Source organism: Leptonychotes weddellii, chromosome 14 (assembly GCF_054177405.1).
Source record: "Leptonychotes weddellii isolate Sample4059 chromosome 14, ASM5417740v2, whole genome shotgun sequence".
NCBI classification, from domain to species: domain Eukaryota; kingdom Metazoa; phylum Chordata; class Mammalia; order Carnivora; family Phocidae; genus Leptonychotes; species Leptonychotes weddellii.
Window position 1 is genome coordinate 51,707,844 of NC_138382.1, and position 21,190 is coordinate 51,729,033.

The 21,190-nt window shown below is 45.1% G+C and overlaps 1 long non-coding RNA gene across 1 annotated transcript; it reads right to left on the reverse strand.

Annotated features, from left to right (window-relative positions):
- Positions 1-12,575: 12,575 nt before the first annotated feature.
- On the reverse strand, positions 12,576-19,040 carry LOC145716934 (uncharacterized). The gene is made up of 3 exons (XR_014139873.1): positions 18,979-19,040; positions 14,916-15,143; positions 12,576-13,944 (listed from the first exon to the last, which is right to left on the reverse strand). It is a non-coding gene; the product is annotated as an uncharacterized LOC145716934 (long non-coding RNA).
- Positions 19,041-21,190: the final 2,150 nt, after the last annotated feature.

Sequence of the window (21,190 nt, forward strand, 5' to 3'; positions counted from 1 at the left end):
GGACTACTGTCGTCCAGCCCCGGTCTCTCCTTATATTGGGGTTGACCCTTTATATTGTCGTGCTGTCCTTTCTGTTCCTCTGTGATTTCTTGAGAATTGTGGGTTTGAGCAAAGTTAATCAAGTTTCTGTATTGTGGGTTTCTCAGAGGCTTTGGCATGCTAATCATGGGCCCAGTGACTCCAGCCGAGGCAGGGGGATTGGGTATTATGCACACCCCAAACTCACTGCACCCTGCAGCCCGTCTCTGCCTGCTCTCCCTGCCCATTGTCCATTCTCCACACTGAAGCCAAACTGATCTCTGCAAACTGCAGTGCTGGTCGCGTTGCCGCCCTCACACCCCTCCTGCCACCTCAGTCTTTCAGCCTCTCTGATGCATGCGAAACACACCAGGGTGCCCCACCCAGATCCCCCTTGCCTGGCCCCCCACACCCATCTCCAGCTGCAGCAGCCTTGACTGCTGACACTCACAGCTGCCTCTTCTCGGCAGCTACCTACCTGGGAGGCCACGTTCCCCTCCCTTCAGAAGCATCTCATGGCCAGTGTCTGACTTGGTGGTTGCGTTCACAAGAGACCACCCACCTTGCCTCAGGGAGAGAATCTCTGCTGTGCAGGTTATGCTATGGAGCTGGCAGGGATCAGGACCGAGAGAGACTTCACGGGAGAACACATTCTCTTGCCAGTGCTCCCCCTTCCCTTTCTGCTTCCCTCACTCTCTGTAGGTTTTTCCCAAAGAGCACTCCCTGAAGACCTCCCTGTCTCAGCCTCTGCTCCTCGGGAGTTGTCCCCAAGACTCATGCTCTCGATCATAAGAGGGACCCTTGTATGCCATCTCTCCGTCCTTTGCCATATTCTCTCATGAAGCAACTTTGTCTCCCCCATGGGGACCATGTCTGTTTATGTCCACCTCTCCATCGCCCGTGCTGGTAGGTGCTCAGGATTTGCCAAATGAATGAAAATTAGCACCATAAATATCCAGAATGCAGATGAAAAGTGTTTGTACAAGATGGCAGGCAGCAAATGAATGTCTAGAATGTATGACAAGCTTTGGCCAATGAGAGGAGGCAAACATCTTCATACAGAAATGAACATGAGCACACAATTCATACATACCAATGGAGATGATTGCTATGTAGATGGGAAAGCATGTTAATCAAAAGCTAGCAAATGAAATCCATAGTTTAAAAAAAGAACATTTGTAGACTGTTGGATTACCCAAGGTTTACTCATGAACAGATCATCACGCTGGTGAGGGGCTGAGGAGCCAGGCATGCTCATACATGGCTGGTGGGAAGCTGTTGATACCATCGCTAGGATACAGCTCCAGAGGGCAGAAAGTTTGTCTCCCGTTCACTGCGTGCCCAGAACTATGCCTCGCATTTAGGCACCCAGTGGATATTTGTCGAACAAATGGAAGGCAGTTTGGCAGTATGTATCAAGGACCTTAAGTTTTTCATATCCCTTGGTTTAGTAATTCTATTTCCTAAAGAAACCCTTAGAGAGAAGGACAAAGATAGTTGTACAAGAACGTTCACACATTCATTAAAATTCATCTAAATTTTGATTCATCTAAAATCAAAAGACTGGAAGCAACCTGAATGTCCCTTGGCTGGTAATTAGTTAAATTAGTTATGGCACTTCTGCACTGAGCATGTCATATAACTGATAAAAATGACATATTTGAAGAAGACTGGGTATATAGAATTATGCTACTTATAAATGATAAAAAAAAGAACTTCAGACTTTATATACAGGGTCACCTCAATTTTTGTTTAAGAAATCACTTGTTAATAGTGGGTTGCAGTGATTTTTATTTCTTTGTTTTTCTCTTTATTTTCCAGAATTTCAACAATAAGTATCTAATACTTTCAGAGTCAGAAAAACAAGAAAAAAAAAGCTTTAAGAAAGAAAGCATGGTTAATAACAAAACTGTGGGCAGCCAGGAAAAGTAGGAATAACTTGTAATACTATTTTTTCCATTAATATTTCATAACACATCATTTTATGTGGGTTACAGAACATAGCCCCCTGATGGAGTTGGCCTGGTTTTATTTAGACAACAATGAGAAGTAAGTTTTGTGCTGTTGGAGACACTGACTGTTGTTTTCATGTTCTCAGTGTATATTTTTCCATGACCTGGAGAATCTTAAAATATTGGCTCTACTCAAAAAAAAAAAAAAAAAAAAATCACAACTCGTTTGACTGGAATTGATTTCTCCTGTGGCTCCTGGGGTCTGTAAAAGGCATCACGATACGACATGGTGTTGACCTTTATTCTTTGCCTTGGCTGGAGAATTTCCCTATGGCTGGCTCAAGGTTTCCAAAAGGAAGGCAATTAAATGACCTAGCACAATTGTCTGGATTCTCGGCCCTGGGCTTATCTTGATTAGGAGGAAGTCGGTATCTAGTTGTTCTAAATTTAGAGCATAGGAAAGAGCCAGATGTTTGAGACTATCACGTGGAGAAAGCCTTAACCCATGGGGGCTTTTGTCCCACTCACCACTTCTTAGATATCTGGTTGTACTGCCTTGACACAGAACAAAGGAATTTAGGGTTCCATTTCCCTGTTCCTAGGAAATCTGTGCTGGCTTCCGAGTCCATGGCAAGGCTCATGCTAGGTACTAAAAGGACTGGGCACGTGTGCTGGCTTGTGTTGAACCTTCCATCATCTTTAAGGTTCAGGCCAGGACGCCACGCCTAGCAGCCAAGGCTCTTTCCGTCCTGGGCCCTGCCTCTCTCACCCACCATTCATCCCCACTACAGTGAGAGAGCAGCATTTAAGAGAGCAAAGTCCAGGAACCGCGAGGGTAGTGGAGAGACAGACCCGAAGCAGGAGAGGACATTCATCTGGCAGAGACTTGGGTCTGAAGACCAGATAGTCCTCTTGCCAGTCGTGGGAGGCCTCTGCGTCTTCGTCATCTCCTCTGTTAAGGGGTGGGTGGGTGTTATAACAATAGGAATAATAATAGTACCAAATCCATAAGGTTTATGTCATGTATATTAGGCACTCACTACGATCCCTGCCATGGAGTTAGTGCCTAATGCCTGTTAACTCTCCTTTTCTCTTATTTATTCACTTGGAAAGAGTTTGCTGAGTTCTGACTAGGTGCTAGGCACTGTGCCAGGTGATGGAAATTCGGAAGGGGATAATGCACAGTCCCTAGCTGACCCAAGAAACCTATATTTTAGTGATGGAGACTCACGGGGAACAGGTCAACATAACACAGCTCCAAGGACCCCAGTCTCCTCACCTTTCCTGAACACGCCATGTTTCTCATGCTTTGTGCCTTTGCTCATCTGTTCCCTGTGCCATAAGAGCTTTCCCCCCACTCTGCCCTTTGAAGACGTTCAAGGTGCAGCTTAAATGTCTTCAACATCAGGAAGCCTTCCTGACCTGCAAGCCAGAATCATGACCTCTCCTGTGTCTCCATGGTGCTTTGCATAAACTCTCTGACCCTTACCTTTCCCTTTTGTCAGGGCTGGTCCTGTAAGCAGCATCTCCCAGTAGATTGGGGGCTCCTTGAAGGCAGGTTTATGCTTGATCCATTTCCATGTCTCAGTGTCTAACACAGGGCCAGGTGCGCTGTCAATGTTTAGAAAGTGTTTGTTGGTGGAATGGATGAATGAATGGGTATCTGGCAATGTAGGAGAAACCGCTTCATTGACGGGGGAGAGGAGGAGGAAATTTTTTTTTTTTAAAGATTTTATTTATTTATTTGAGAGAGAGAGAATGAGAGAGAACACATGAGAGGGGGGAGGGTCAGAGGGAGAAGCAGACTCCCTGCCGAGCAGGGAGCCCAATGCGGGACTCGATCCAGGGACTCCAGGATCATGACCTGAGCCGAAGGCAGTCACTTAACCAACTGAGCCACCCAGGCGCCCACCAACTGAGCCACCCAAGCACCCTGGGAGGAGGAGGAAATTTTATGAGACTATCAGATTTGCTTTGCAGGTACTTGGGTCCCTCCTATTAGTTCCATCTGTAGCTATGAATAAGGATAATTTTATTGAGTCCTAGGAAACTTGGAGAAGGTATGTGTTCTCACAGTGTCTGCCTAAGGTGTTAGGCCTGGGCTTTCAAACTGCTGTATTGTCAGGAGCATCCTGAAAGGGTTAAAACCCTTGTCCTGATGCTGGGCTTGTGCCCTTCCATTTGCTTTTCACTGTGTGGGAGACTATTTAATTGCAACTGGAGTTACTAAGGCCAATATTGCAACAGAAATAATTGGATATACAACCACATGGGCTTTGGGGACTGGGACACAGAAATTTAACTTGATTCTAGTTTCCGCACTTATTTGTGCGGGTACACTGTGGATGGCTCCTTCTCCTTTCTGGACCTCATCCATTAAATGTGATTGTAGGAGGCGGGAGTTAGGGTAGTCAGACTGATTATGTCTGAGTTTCCTTCCTGCTCTGATAAGCCATATCTGTAACTTACACGATATCCAATGGACAAAAGGCCCACTGACACAGAGTTGCTGGAAAGTGATGTGGATGGAGTTCTGGGAGAGGATCCCAATCCTCATGAGTTCAAGGCCATGGTTTTGGAACCAAAAGCTTAGAAATGCTCTGAAACCACAGATGGCCAAATCCACCCACTGGAGGTTCAGACATGCTTACTCGAATTTGTAAACTAAAAGCAGAGTTTTTTGAGTGGTTTAGAGGATGCATGGCTAGATCTAACCTGGTAGGGGGTTTATGGATTGGCTCATCCTGTATGAGGCCCATATCATAGAGTGAGGAGACATGTCCCCTTGGCCATCAGGCTGAAAAGATCCCTTCAATGAGCCTTGCTCAGGCACCAAGTCTTAATGAACCTAAGGGAGTTCTTTTAACTCACTGTGTTACAGAGGCAGTAGGATCAGTTGAGAAGAATGGAATCCACTCTTGGTAGTGAATTGTAGCATACTCTTCTCTTTTCTCTTCTTTTTTATTGAGATATAATTCTCATACCATAAAACATGCCCTTTTATATATATATATATATATATATCTTTTAAAGATTTTATTTATTTGAGAGAGAGAATGAGAGTGAGAGAGAGAGAGAGAGAGCACATGAGAGGGGGGAGGGTCAGAGGGAGAAGCAGACTCCCTGCCGAGCAGGGAGCCCGATGCGGGACTCGATCCCGGGACTCCAGGATCATGACCTGAGCCGAAGGCAGTCGCTTAACCAACTGAGCCACCCAGGCGCCCCTAAAACATGCCCTTTTAAAGTGTACAACTTACGGTTTTTAGTATCTTCACAAAGTTATGCAATCATCACCCATAATTCCAGAACATTTTCATCATCCCCAAAAGATGCCCCATATACATTAGAGTCACACCCCAGCCCCCCAGCCCCCCAGGCTCAGCAACAACTAATCTGCTTTCTGTCTCTATGGTTTTGTTTATTCTGGAATTTTCATTAAAAAAAGAATCCCATGACATGTGGCCTATCAGGTCTGACTTTCATTTAGAATACTATTTTCAAGGTTCACCCATGTTGATCACATACTTTTTGAACAATTAAAAATTATATATGTGTATCAACTTTTAGCTAGCATACACACAAAACTGTAGTGTCCATTTGGTGTGACCTACCAATGCTTCTTCATGGACCTGCTGAAGAACTAGGCTAGTCTAGCTAGGCCTGTTCCAGATCCTTCTTTCTTCACTACTCCAGTTCAATTGTGGCCTTTTACAAGAATCACACAGACCTTTAAAATTAAGAATAGGGGCACCTGGGTGGCTCAGTCGGTTAAGTGTCTGCATTCAGCTCAGGTCATGATCTCAGGGTCCTGGGATCCAGCCCCTTGTAGGGCTCCCTGCTCAGCAGGGAGTCTGCTTCTCTCTCTCCCTCTACCACACCCCCTGCTTGTGCTCTCTCTCTCTCAAATATATAAATAAAATCTTAAAAAAAAAAAAAAAGAATTGGGACGCCTGGCTGGCTTTGTTGGTGGAGCACACGACTCTTGATCTCAGGGTCATGAGTTCAAGCCCCACAATGGGTGTGGAGATTACTTAAAAATAAAATCTTAAAAAAAAAGAGAGAGAAAGAAAATTAAGAATCAAATCGATTGGCATTTTCCTTTTTTCTTCTGTTTTTGCTGGCAGGTTTATTTATTTATTTTAAAGATTTTTATTTATTTATTTGACAGAGAGAGACACAGTGAGAGAGGGAACACAAGCAGGGGGAGTGGGAGAGGGAGAAGCAGGCCTCCTACCGAGCACGGAGCCCGATGTGGGGCTCCATCCCAGGACCCTGGGATCATGACCTGAGCCCGAGGCAGATGCTTAAGGACTGAGCCACCCAGGCGCCCTTGCTGGCAGGTTTAAAAGTCATTTTCCAACCCAAGATTACTTAAAGTCATACAGCTTTTCCTGTCATATTTTCATGGTTTCATTTTTACATTTTTAGCTTGCATTCATCTGGAATCTGTAAATGGTGTGAGGTAGGCACCTAGTTTTATTTTTTTCCATGTAGTTAGCAAATTGTATCACAATACATCTTTTTCTCATTGATTTGGAAACAATAGCCTTAGCATCTACTACTTTCTATAAGTAGTCAGGACTATTTCTGACCTTTCTTTTCTGCATGGAGCTGTCTTTTTTCTTTTCAGCTGCTAGCATACTGTTAACTTTCTTGCCCTTTTATGATACAATTTCATATTTGTTAGGATAAGTTTATATTATCACTCATTTAAAAATGCCTAGTTATTATCATATGTTCATTATTTTTGTTTAGCTTTATTGGTTAAGGAAATAGATTTCATGTCATGCGTATTGCTATGTTATTTAAAAATTTGTGTTCTGCCTTAGAGAGCAATAGGAGCAAATAGTTGTGTGAGACATTCTAGATAAAGTAAGCAGAGCATCTGTGAGCTGGAAGGACCAAGGAAACACTAAATATTCATGAGGTCTGAGATACCAGATACGAGTGCCAGCTAGTGCAGAGCTGCCGCGGGAGAGCCCTTTCCGTGAAGACTGAACAGAGAACCAGATAGGCCTAGGTCTCCTGAGTCATGGGATTACAGCTGTGCCAGCCTGCTCTGCTCCCTCCAATTTAGGCAAGAGTGGAAGACACTTCTATTTTGTCCAAGCCATGATGACATGAAACGGAACATCACCCCCACTGTTACCACCCCTAATTTCAGTTTTGTATTTGGCTGTCTGGATTTGCAGAACAGGGTTAATCACACTGACAGGCATGGACATCTCTTTGGTTACTGATGGGAATGGGAATGGCTCTAGGATCTCACCACTAAGCATCCTACTGGACTTGATTTTACCTAGAGTACATTTGTCACTTTAAGAAAACATTCTACTCTCACCTGATGGCAGTGATGGTGATAATGAGGAGGAGGAGGAGGATGGAGTGTTGAATATTCTCAAATGATTTTGGTCATTTATCAAAATAATTGTGTGGCATTTCTGCTTTGCTAGAGTAATATGCTGAATTTGACAAATAAGCTTTTCTGCGGTGGACGCATACGTGCAACTTCCATCCTTTTTCTCTAACTCCTGTTCTTTTCTTTTCTATATGTAGAAGCTCTGTTGTAGCTCTTGGCTCCCTTTTCAACTTTTCTTTCTCCATGTGTATCTCCTCAACCACTTCCTTTGAGTTCTGAGAGAGCTGCTCAGAATTTGTCTTCTGATATCTGGCTCTTCAAAGTGTGGTCCAAGGCCCAGCAGTATGAGCACCATCCAGGAGTTTGTTAGAAATGCAATTTCTTGGGCCCCATCCCAGGCCTACTGAATCAGAATCTGCATTTAAAAAAAATATTTTATTTATTAATTTGAGAGAGAGAGAGAACACAGAAGGAGAGGGAGAAGCAGTCCTGCTGAGCAGAGAGCCCGACGTGGGACTTGATCCCAGGACCCTGAGAGATCTTGAACCGAGCTGAAGGCAGACACTTAACTGACTGAGCCACCCAGGTGTCCCCAGGATCTGCATTTTAACAAGACACCCAGATGATTCGCCGGCCCATTAAAATTTGAGAAGTGCTAAAAATTCTAGCCAGAGGGAATGCTTTCCAGGTTTTGGTGGCGATGCTGATTTTCCCCATTATTATAGGAGTTTGATTATTTTAGTGTCAATTTGGAGGAGTTCAAGAAAAGGCTTTGGATTACCATGATGTAGATTTTGAATGTTGGTGTGTTGGTGTTGGTGGGGTGAGGCCTGGAGCCGATGGCCAAGAAAGAATTCTTGAGATGTCCTCGGTGCAAAAAGGTGGTTTTATTAAAGCACTGGGACAAGACCTATGCTCAGAAGGAGCTGCTGCCCTGGGATTGTGAGGGGCAACTGATTATATACTTTGGGGTTGGGGGAAGTAAAGATATGGGAAGTTTCAAAAGGATTTTCATCTGCTAAAGAAGACTCACAGGATGCCAGAGGCCCTGCTATTGTCAAACCAAGGTTGTTTTCCCTCTAGCAAGCCATTAACATTAAGACAGTTGGGAGCTTCCTGGAGGAACATTATATTCTGCCTGCCTCAAGTATTTGTCAATGGGCTGCAGGTTATAAGGACATTTAATTTTATCTACATTTCCTTCTGCCTTTATTTCCCACATCAACCATGTGGGACCAGACCCACAGGCTCTTTGTGACATGATATGGGGGAGGGGGGCAGTCGGCTGCTGTGTATGAAGCCAGGACATGAAAACGACATCCCAAAGGTCATCAAAATCACCACCAGGCATCATTAGACCAACAAGAAAGAATCCTTCTGTTGCATTTCTGAAGAGCAGTGTGTATCCCCCAGAAGGCTTTGCCCACACTCTTTTCTTTAACAAATTAAAAATGCCAACTGGCATCCACAGGAAAACCTCTCATCCTGAGCTGATAGAAGGGAATGAAGGGGTTCTGGCCTACTGGTTTGGTGTCAGGCACACATTTTCCTCTTCTTGGTAACTAGAAGAAACTTCTGAAGTCATTGAGGAAATCAAGTTCTGCAGGGCCCCAGCATTGTGCCTGAGGGCTGCCTGGTTGGGGTGGGGGTGGGGCGGCGTATTCACAGACTTGAATTATGGGAGTATTAGCACAAGGAGAGACAAATTCTTTTAAGGAAAAAATTAATTGAATAATGCTCAGTTCTCATCAGTCATGGCAGAATAGGCAGGAAAAGCCTGGGGGAGGCATAGAAAGCTATTGAAATGATTCTAAAGAGAACTAGAATCTTTAGGACAAAGTGGCTCATTCTTTATTACTGTCAAACCCTTTATTCCCTGGAGATGTTGAAACAATACCCGCGCATAACTCTCATTATGGAATTGACAAACATCCTACCTCTCTTAATGGTTTCATGGAGTTATTGTCTCAACAGGAAGTTCTGGTCATTGTCCCACATTCTTCTTGTTTATTATTAGTAATAATAACCCTTTGCATCACAATTGGGCTCTAAACCTTACAAGGCTTTTCCACACAAAGTAGGTCATTTGGTCTTTCCTGAGAATCCCGTGAGACAGTAGAGCGAGCAGGCCTTAATGTGCCCATTTCACCGAGGAGGGGACTGAGGGTTGGAGGAATCACAGGACTTTACAGTTTGTAGTAAATGGGAGCCACAGGCCTCAGACTCACATTCACTGACCACGGAGGTCTCCAAGACACATCTGGCTAAGTGTCTTTGATCCTCAAGCCTCCTAGTCCACCCAGAGATTTTGCCTGGGCCAATACATAACAAGTGAAGGATCACCACCTGTGTGTAAAGATCACTCTCCACAGTTTCACACTAAAACGCAATGTGGGACTTCAGTGAGGTTACATTCTTCAGATTAGATTCACATGGTCAGACATCTCTGGTTCTATGTACACTGTCTGTTTAGATGTCCCCCACTACAACAGACCTTTGTTAAACTTCTGCTAAGGATCTACTAAGTGAGGTGTGATTCATTATAAATCAGCAGGAACTGGTTTTAAGTTATTTTTGACTTCCTAAATTTGATTCGTTTCACTCAATGGGGAGGGTGATGTCATCTTCTTTCTGCCTTTCTATATACTATGCTTCTACCCTTAACTTCCCAAATTTCCCTTAATGTTCTATTTATTCTCCTTGAATATGTTCTCTTTACCTAGAATATCCTTCCCTTCCTCACTTCCCCACCTTCTTCACCCTTCTTGTCCTTAATGGAACTCAGATTAAAAGCTTTTCCATTGTGAAGACTTTCAGACCCAAAGCTAGAAACTTGCACTCCTAAAAGCACTTTGAATGTATCCCTGCCATGCTACGGACGTATCACAGTCTGAAATGTATTTCACTTAGCTCTCCATCTACTGGGATTTCAACTAGATTGGGAGCTACTTGGGGGGCAGGACTGACCTCTTAAACTTCTCTGTGTCCTCTGAGCTTGGAACCTGACAACTGATAGGAATTCACTAAGGGTCGATCTAAATTCCTCTGCCTGATGGCTTTAGTGCATCAGGAATTCTTTTTAACCAGATACCACTTTAGTGTCTGCATTTTAGGTGATAGGAAAGTCTTAAAGGGGACTACTCAAGCAAAGTAAGAGTATTGTAGCTCCTCAAATTAAAACAGGAAGTACATCAAACTTCACTCATTGATTTATCTTAGATTCTGTTCCTTTATGTTTCCCAGATTAGAGTCATTTTAGAGTAGATAGAGCTCCTTTATCGACATCTGCATTTTCTTTGGTACCAGAGCATTTTTTTCCGGGTCCTTCACAATTAGGGAATTATGGTCAATGTTCTCAACCTTCGCTGTGCGTTGGAATCACTAAAGGAGGTTTAAATATACTGATGTGAAATTTTCATGGAGTCCTCTTATGTTTTTTGCTGAGTAGTAAGCTGTACATGCACAGAGTGAGACTCTGAGAAACCTATCAGGAAACAGCTCCTGGAGGGCACGAGCTCAACAGAGATTTTGGTAGACTCACAGTGCTGATGGATACTGGATTTCTGACTAGCTATATTAGAGAGCCCTCACTCAGTAGCCTAGACTGTCAGTTGAGACCCCAGGAAGTCTGTGCCTTTATCTCTTTAGAATAAAGTTAACTGCCTGCCAGACAAAACAAAACAAACAAAACAAAAGACATGACACTCTTTAAAGGAAGGTAACAATCCATACTGTCAATATAGTATCAACAGTGTCCAGCAAATACACAAAAATTACCGGAAACACAAAAAAGCAGGGAAATGCGCACCAAACTAGGAGAAAGAACAGTTAGATAAAACGGTCCAGAGATGATAAAATGATGGAATTAGTAGCTAAAAGCTTTACACAGCTATTATCAATATGTTCATAGATTTAAAAAAAGAGGAAGAGATGGACATAATAAGTGAACAGATAGGAGAATCTCAACAGAGAAATAGAAATGACAAAAGAGAACCAAACAGAAATTCTAGAACTAAAAAACCTAATATCTGGGGGAGCGGGTGGGGCAGGAAAAAAAAACACAAAAAACAAAACAAAACAAAAACCTAATATCTGAAATGTTAAAAATTCACTGGAGTGGATAAAGCAGATTGGACACTGCAGAAGGAATTGGAAAAGGTAAATAAATATGTGGGCATGTTGAAGACTTTTTTCTCTGTACTTCAGCCACATGATTGAGGTCATCAACAGTCATAAGTCATGGTGACAGTATGTACCCTTGGTATGATGTGATGATGTGATGAGAATGACACACATGAGAATTACCTCTGTGGTCTTCCTTTCCAAAATCCTTAACTCCAGTCTAATATTGAGGAAAATTTCACATACTCATACTTCTCAGAACTTCTCAAAACTGTCCAGCTCATCACAGGCAAGGGGAGCCTAAGAAGACATAACTAGATGTGATGTGGTAGCATGGGTGGAATCCTGGAACAGAAGAAAGGCGTTAGCAAAAAACTAAAGAAATCTCAGTAAAGAATGGACTTGAGTTAATAAAAAATGTACCAATAATGGTTTACTTACTGTAATAAATATACCATACCAGTGTAAGATGTTAATAATAAGGGAAGCTGGGTGCAGGGTACATGAGACCTGTCTTTTGCTACCTTTGTAAATTTTCTGTAAATCTAAAACTGTTTCTAAAATAAAAAGGTTACTAAAAAACCTGACATAACAAGTGCTGGCATGGATGTGGAGCAACTGGAACTCTCTTCCATTGCTGGTGGGAGTGTAAAATGGAATACCTTGGAAAACAGTTTGCGAGTTTCTTATAAAGTTAAACAAATACTTGTGATATAACCCAGCAATTTCACTCCTAAGTACTTACCCAAGAGAAAGAAAAACATATATTGTCACAAAGACTTGTATGTGAATGTTTATGGAGGCTTTACTCAGAATCATCACAAACTGGCAACAACCAAAATCAACTGCTGAATGGAGCAATGAATTGTATTAATCTATACAATGGAATATAAGTAAGCAATGACAAAGGAATGCAGTACTGATATATACAAAATATGGATGAATCTAAAAAGCATACGCTAAGTAAAAGAAGCCAGATGGAAAGGAGTTCATACTGTATCATTCTGTTTATAGAATGATTCCAATTCTAGAATTCCAACATATATATGTAATATATAGAACATTATATCTACATATATATAGAACATATTCTATATATTTAATATAGAATTCCAATCCTGGAACAAGCAAAAATAATCCAAGGTAGGAAAATCAGAACAATGGTTGCATCTTGAGGTCTGAGGATGGGGATTGATTGGGAAGGGACAGGAGGGAGTTTTCTGAGGTGATAGAAGTGTTTCATGTCTTGATAGGGGTATAAGCTACACAGGTCTATGCATTTTTTTTTTAAAGATTTTATTTATTTGAGAGAGAGAACAAGCAGTGGGGAGGGGCAGACGGGGAGGGAGGGAGAGAAAGAGAGAGAGAGAGAGAAGCAGACTCCCTGCTGAGCAGGGAGCCCAATGCGGGGCTCGATCCCAGGACCTGAAGATCATGACCTGAGCCGAAGGCAGGTGCTTAACTGACTGAGCCACCCAGGCGCCCCTATGCATTTGTTAAAATACATTAAGATGTAGCAAAATAAGTCAATCAGAGAAAGATAATTATCATATGATCTCACCGATATGAGGAATTTGAGAAACAAGACAGAGGATCATAGGGGAAGGGAGGGAAAAATGAAACAAGACAAAACCAGAGGAGACAAACCATAAGAAACTCTTAATCTCGGGAAACAAACAGGGTTGCTGGAGTGGATGGGGTGTGAGAGGGATGGGGTGGCTGGGTGATGGACATTGGGGAGGGTATGTGCTATGGTGAGCGCTGTGAATTGTGTAAGACTGATGAATCACAGACCTGTACCCCTGAAACAATACATTATGTGTTAATAAAAAAATACATTAAGATGTATAATTAGGTTCTATAAATTTCCGAGGTATGTCAAGTATATCTCATTTTTTTAAAGGTAAAAATGCTGATATCTGTGTCCGACCCCTAGAGATTCTGATTTTTATGGTTTTAGATGTAGGGTATTGGGTTTTTAAAAGCTCCCACAGCCAAGGTTAAAAAAACTACAGTTGTAGGTATTTGTCTGGTGATAAGATCCTTCGTCATTGCTGTTTGCCATGTAGATGCTTCTCTAGCTTTGATGTATGGACCCTGGAAGCTGGGTGCATGGGATTACATGCCTGCTATTGATGGCTGGGTCTACCTGGGGTTGGCTTATTGGCAAACACCAAGATGCCAAAAGGCCCAAGAAGAAGATAGGAGCAGGATGGAGCCCCCAAAGAGCCCCTCAAGCTTTCCACTTTTCTGCCTCTTCTGAGAGTGGGCTGCTTATTCGGGAGTGGATTGTTATGGTGGCAGGAGCATTGGAAGGGGACCAGTGGAGGCATCATTATGAGGCGGGGGGACTTCTTATTCCACATACAACTTTGGAAAATTGCCTCTGTCTCTTCAGTCAGCTGCTGTCACATAGACAACAAACTCCCACTGGATTCTGCAAAGCTGGCCTGGTCTCATCTTGATTTTGTCCTCTTGGTGACTTCAGACAGGCTGTAAAAAGGGAAAGAACAGGACATGTCCATGTGTTGAGCACATGCCAGACCCTCTGCTGGAACTTTGCTGCTGCTTTCCACTTCCAGGTTAACACTCTAACTACATACTTTTCTTGTTAGCAATTTTCCTTCTTTTGAAGCTGACAGGCAACGCATTAACATTTTTAGGACAAAAAAAAAAAAAAGCTTAAAACTCTATCCAACATTAATAAAACTGTGTAATAAAAACTGAAATGATAATTCGTAACAGTTATTCCATGGATGCTCTTTATCTGATATTTATTTCAGAACACATGGCCAAGATTTCTGAGAGGTCTCATTAATAACTAGAACTTTGACTAACAGTTTCATCTAGGGTACACCAATAAATAACAGCATAAACTCAGACACTTCCATCTGCAAGGAGCTTTGCAGAGCATCTAGCCCAACCCCCTCATACAGTGCCCGAGTAGCGGCTGCATGGCCCCTGGATTCTGCTTGCACACCTCCCAAACAGGGGGCCTTACAAGACAACCCATTATGTCTATGAGCTGGTCTGACACAATTTTTCCCAGTATGATGCCACATTTGATTCTCTTTGTCACAAAGAACATCAGATCCCTTTTCCCGTTTGCTGTCCACAAGCTTTTTCTGCCACAAGTTAAATGTCCCTAATTGCTCAAAACATGCCTCCTAGGATTTGGATTTGTCTGCACTCAACCAGCCTGCTTTCTCTCCCTCATGAGTCTTGGTCTAGTTCCATTCAAATCCAACACAATTCATTTGCATCCATGTTACTGGAACACCTTCTCAGTGTCAGGCACTAGACCAAGTGCTATGGGGAAGAGCAAGTCAGGACTCGCTTTGTGAAAGAGAGAAGCCTTGTCCCAAAAAGGCCTCCAAAGTGGCTTGTGGTATGGGGCAGGAGAGAGAGATGGCATCCTATTCCCCACCCCACCCCATCCCTGCCCCCAGTTCCCAGGCTCTCACCTTGCATTGTAGCACATTGGCTAAAATATACAGCTATGCAAGCTCAGGGCATGGTTCGAGGAGGCTGCTCATCAAATGTTTGATGAAGGCATGCCAATTGACTAGGTCTCTGTAGTTCAAATTCTTGGGAGGGACAGTCTCATTGGCCCAGCTTGGATTGGAACTCCATCAGCTGTCTGCAGAAGGGACTGGGTCGGTCACCTGGTATAAAAGGCTACATTTTCTGGGCTAGGGACAAGGAAAATTCTATGAAACATGAGTGTGGTTGGGGAGGAAATGATAGGCATTCTTAGAGATATATTATGGATATAATCTCCATAACATATAATGTCCATAGGTATATATAAGCAGTATATAATATCCATAAGCATTAATCCTGAAAGATGGGTGTTTTCTCCATTTCATAGGTGGGGAAATGGATTCAGAGAGATTAAGTGACTTACCAAAGTTACTGCTTATTAATGGCAAAGTCATGGTTTGAATTCAGGGCTGCCACATTGCCTCTTGGTATTTCTTCAACAGTTCTTTCTGGAACTCATTTAGTCACTCACTTATCTGTTCATTTATTCATTCAACTAGAATTTTTCATGCACTGACCATGGGTCTGGCATTGTGTGAGGCCCCATGATTCAGCGATTAGCCACATAGGCCTGGAGGGACAGCCATCAAGAACATGAGAGACGGTTCTGGCTCTTTGGGTTTTACTGGAGAGATGAGACATATAGACACCACAAGGTCAGGCATTGTTGCATGAAATGATGCCTGGAGTGAACCAAGATGGTGAGGGCTTCAGAGTAGGGAAAGAATGTCAGAGTAGAGAGATCTCTGAGAAGTAGAGTAGTTGAGGAAACTTCCTGGAGGCAGAACTCTGATTAGTACCCAAGGATAGAGTGAGGAGAAGGAAGGAAGACACTGCAGTGGGCAGGGAGTTGTGCCGATTTTACTTCCTGAGTATTGTTCACTGACATCCACTTCTCTCCATCCCCTCCGGGCCCTCCTCTGGTCTGACTCAGTGGCACCCCTCCCCTGGACACAGCCTAAGCCTCTCCAGCAGATATCCTCTCCTTGTCTTGTTTTCCACCAATCTGTTGTCAATTTAATTGAAAAAACACTTCAAACACATAAAAAAAAGTACAGCAAATAATAAATTTTGATTCAATAGATAACATTTCACCATATTCACTTTAGCCCTGTCTTTTACAGAAACAGAACATTATCATCTCAGCTACATTCCCACCCTATCCCTTAACACTCCGTCACAGAGTAAACATTATCCTAAAGTGGATGTGATTTATTCCCACATGTGTTTTTCTACCTTTTCTACTGATGACCCACAAACCATATGGTATTAGGTTCATGTTCTTTTGCAAGTTGCCTTTTTTCGCTCCACTGCTCATTGTATTTTCAGATTTGTCCTTGCTACATGAAGATCTAGTTCATTCACTTAACCATCATGTAGATTCTGTTATAAGAATTAATCATTGTTTATAGAGTTGCTCCCCTACCAGATGCCTGGTTAGGTCATTTCTATTTTCACTATTACAAATGGCATTGTGGTGAATATCCTCACACATGTCCCCCAAGAAACAGAGTTGCTCAGTCAAGAGTAAACAGATCTGCTACTTTACTAGGTATTGCAAATGGTTCTTTACAGGGTAGGGCAGGTTACACGTGCGTTTCTCAGTGTATCTGAGTATGGGCGTTCCAGTGGCTCCACATCCTCAAAGACGCTTACTATTATTAATCTTTTCTTTTTTCAGTCAGGTCCCCCTTTGCCCGTGGCAGACAGGTGGATCTTTTTAGAATACGCTCCTGACCATGTCCCTTCCCTATTTAAAATTCCCCCATTAGGCCCCATTGCTCTCCATATAATACCTAGAGTCTTATTCTGCATGAGCCAGTGCGTGCCCACCTCTCCAGGCTCGCCTCTCTGTCCTCTTGTACTCCAGCGTGCATGCACAGGCACACGCAGGCACACGCAGGCGTGCCCCCCTCACACACACACACGCCCACATGCATGCATATATTCTGTGGTCTGACCAAATCAAATCACATTCATGTCCCCTAACCTGCTCACCCTCTGTTGTCTTCGGGCCGTGGTAAAGCTGTTGCCTCTGCCTGGAATACTCTTACCCTCTTTCAGAGACCTGATTGCTACCAGCCCTCGGTTCCCAGCTTGATGTCTTCTCCTCTGGGAAGCCTCTGCAGGAACCCAAGGCCTGAGTTAGACACTTTTCATCCCATTGCCTCAGCACTCTTGCCTCTGACATCACAGTTCTCAGGACGTTGTCTTGTAATCCCCTGTTTGTTGTCTCCCTGACGCACTAGATGGTGGACACCTTGATAGCAGGGCCTATGTCCTCTGTGCCCGGGCTGTCTAGTGAGTGAATTTGTTAGATAATCCATGGGCAGGAAACAGATCGGGATGGAGCAGAGGCAGCAAGATGGGAGTAGCTGAAATCAGACTAGAGAGAATGTAATACCCCATCCATCGCCTTTATAGCCTCAACTTCCATTAGGGAAACCGAGGCGTAGCTGGGTGGCTTGTCTAGAGTCATGCGGTTGATAAATGGCAGGGCTGGATTTGATTCTGTCTTCAGACTCCTTGTCTGGGCTTTCTCTGCTGCACTTCAGCTGCAGTGGATGGGAAGGAGCCAGCAGAGGGGGAGTGGGGTGGGGGGGCTGCCAGGGAGGAGAGGCTGTGCAGGAGAGGGCGGTCCTCGGATCTAGGACACAGGTGGAGGGCTGAGCCCAGCAGACATGACCCCAGATCCTCTGAGCCAGCGAGGAAGGAAGAACATTTGGCCAAGTTTCTAGAACAGACACTTGTCAGGCTGCCCTGGGAGCCAGCCCTCCTCTGGGGAGGAGCAGACCTGTGGAAAGTAGTTCAGCATCTTCCTCAGCACCCAGCCCACCCAAGTGGCCTCTACCTGCTGCAGCAGGAAAATGATTTCTCAAGACTGTCCTCCTGTAGGAGGGAGACCAGAGCCAAGGACAGCTGGGAGGACATATAGGCCCAAGGCAAACAGGCGGGAGCCGGCCCAGAGGGGCTAGAGCTCCAGTGGAGAGCATGCAGGTCAGGCTCAGAGGCTCCGGGTCCATGGGCATCTAGAGGAGCTCTGTGGACCGGCTCATGTGTGGCAGGGCAAGGGGACATCAGTAAACTGGGGACAGTAGTACCTATGCCTCCTAGGATGGTGAGGATTAAGTAAAATGAAATATGTAAATGGCTGAGAATACTGCTTGGCACGGAATATCAATCAGCCGTGGCTATGATTATTTTTTCATGGGACCGTTGGGAGGAGTGAACAGGATGACGTGGTGGACAGACTCTGCAGAACTGTGTCAGTGTTGGGGAGCAGCCTGCTTTTGTTAGGAACTCAGTAAACAAGCATGGATGCTGATCGGGAAATCCAGCGGACAGAGAGGAGGGGTGTGGAATTCAGTGACCAGGCACCCTCCTCCGGTCCCTGAGTTTCTTCACGGGACATTTGCATCAGAGACCACACAAGTCAGTTTGGGAAGGATGCCTAGAGATGGGACAGTCCCACCCTCCAGCTGCACACAAGGGGAAACTGAGGCTCGCAGGGTAGAAGGGACTCATCCGGGGCTCAAATCCAACATTTCTCCTTCTGTCCCCTCAGTTCAGGCCAAGCTCAGGATGGGGCTCTGTCAGCAGGTTCAGGGTTGGAGTGTCTCCCTGCTGGTGTCCCCTCCCCCACCAACGTCAGTGGGGCTCCCACCAGCTCTGAGAACCTCAACCTACGAGAGCTCCCTGCTTTGAATGCTGTCTTCCTGTTTTTCCATGGCCAGCAGTTGAAAAGTAATTGAAAGCCACTTCCAGCTCTGGTTTCCCCTCCAGAGCTTTCCTTCCCTGGGCCTCCCGTGGAGAGGTCGGGAGCAGGTCAGCAGCGTGTATATACCTGCTACCTTCGCCAAGATTTCTTTAGCTTTGGGCAAGTGTGAGCATTTCCCTTCCCCTCAAACAGAGCTCCCTCCTTCCTCCCTCCTGCCTTTTTTTAAAGTGACACCCCAACCACCCACACCTTGCCATTGGACTCACCGATCTGGCACACACAGAAGCTTATTCTGAGGGACCTTGGGTGTGTATTCTTGTTGCTCAGGTGGGATTTCTCTGCTGAAAAACAGTTGCAGGAGCACATAGGTACAAGATGCCAGGCCTGCTAGAAGCTCATTTGTAAGGTACATGTTGCCCAGCAAACCCAGCAATCATAGGCACGCAAACAGGGGGAAATAAAGATTTAGGATTTTTCTCGTAGCTACCTCCATGTCTTGGGAAGCAGTTGGATTAGCCCATGGGAAGGTCTTGCTGCCATGACAAATTCTCCAATGGGCAGAGGGGCTGCCCATTCACGAAGTGGCCTCACACACATTACTTCATCTGAACTGCGCAACTGGCCTGGATGGAATTATTTTCTCTGCTTTTCTGATGAGTAAACTGAGGTTTAGAGTGGTGAGAGTCACTTCTAAAGATCAAGAGATGCAAGGCTTCCCCCAGCGGCTTCTGATTCCACACCCAGGGCTCCCTTACTAGCTATTCTACTAAAGAAAATCCAGAGTTTTTAACTTAGGACAGGATTCTGCCTTGACTTTGTAGTTCGGAGGCAAAACTAAGTGAATTAGAAGAAGACAGCCACAAAAGGGACAAATTATGGTGAAGATAGAAGTGACCATTGAATTAATGAGAAGCTGGCTGTCCCAGTCTGGTCTCCTATTCTGCTTTTAAACTCCTAGTTGGACCACGTTTCCTCCCCAGAGCTCCCTTCCCACACCTTGGGGTAGAGTGTGTTCTCCTCGTCTAAGACGACCTTTCCGTGCTCTGTGCATATCCACTGCAATTCTCGCTCTACACTGTCATTTGCTCGTTCCTAAAGCTCTCTTGTCCTGTGAACAGTGGGCTGCTCAGGTAAGGAAGGACTCCAGGGGCACCATAGCCATGCCAGCAGAGGTGTGGCAAGCAGTGTGGGTCAGCTCAGCTGCACGGCATGGGGCTCCGTGTGGGGCTGGCCTGGAAGCAGTGGTGTCTGGAGGTCCACAGAGAGGCCTGCAGCGGCCAGAGCAGTGACCAATGGCTGAGGAGTGGGCAGTATGGAGGTTCTAAGGAAGTGGGTGGCTTCTGAGGAAGTCCGGGAGCCATAGGCCTGAGGCTTGGGGTCAGGATTCAAGTCTTTGGGTTAGGGACTCCAGTGATCCTGAGGAAATGGGCTGCAAGGCCAGGACTGGTATCAAGCCCTTCCCTCCTGGCCCAGCTGCCAGGCCCACTGGAGCTGAGCCCTCTGAGCACCCCGAAGGAAGGCAGCGCCACGGATCTGGGGCCGCCTCAGCTGCGGGGAGAAGAGAGGGCTGGGAGTGGGGAGCCATTTCTCTTACTACCAAAAGTGAGGAGTTCTGAGAAGTTAAGATACAAAGAATGAAAAACACTGTTTGGTTTAGAAATTGCCATAACCCGGATTCTTAGGTTAGGGGCTGCCCGACTTTCACACAGAGTTTTTGTGATTCCTGCAGTAGAGGAGATGCGTCTTCCCTCATGCCAAACAACCGGTTTCTGCCCCCGCCCCGCTGCCTGGGTCCATCTCTCCAATCCCCACGGACAGGCCGACATCCAGAAGGCATATTGAGTAACTGAGCTCACAAATTACCAAACCATTTGAATTCGATTTTCTGGGTGAAGAGTTATCACCCAGTTACTATGGAGACACGGACTTATCGCGTTCTTATCCCATCTGGAAGGGAAGTCCTCAGTCTGTGCACCCTGTCTCCCACGGTGAGGACCACCAGCCCTCTTGCTTGTGCTTGAAGCCGTGGAGCAGAACGGCCAGGGCCTCGTATCTTTGAAGAGGTGAAAGAAGAGAACTCATGGTATTTACTGCGAACCTGCTATGTCCAGACATGGCCTTGGGCCTTTTACCTGTATCATTACGTGTGTATGCATATGTATGCATATGCATTCGCCCAGGGACCTAAAACTTGACTGTCCCCCACCCCCAGAGGAGGAAACGGAGGCCCAGCTGCCATATAGCGAGAGTAACAGGCCTCTCTGAGATCTTCACATTCCCCCTCTCTGGAGATGCTCAGAAAAGGTTGACGCTGCCTTTTCAGAGCTGGGATGGCCACTGGAGCTGGTCAGGCCACCAGGGGCTTTCCGATCTCTCAAATGCCCCTCTCACTGCAGTCTCTCCAGTTGACATCAGCCGGAACATCTGGTGGGCTGGCCCAGGCATCCAGAGGCGAAGGCCCCATCCTGGCCCAGGGCC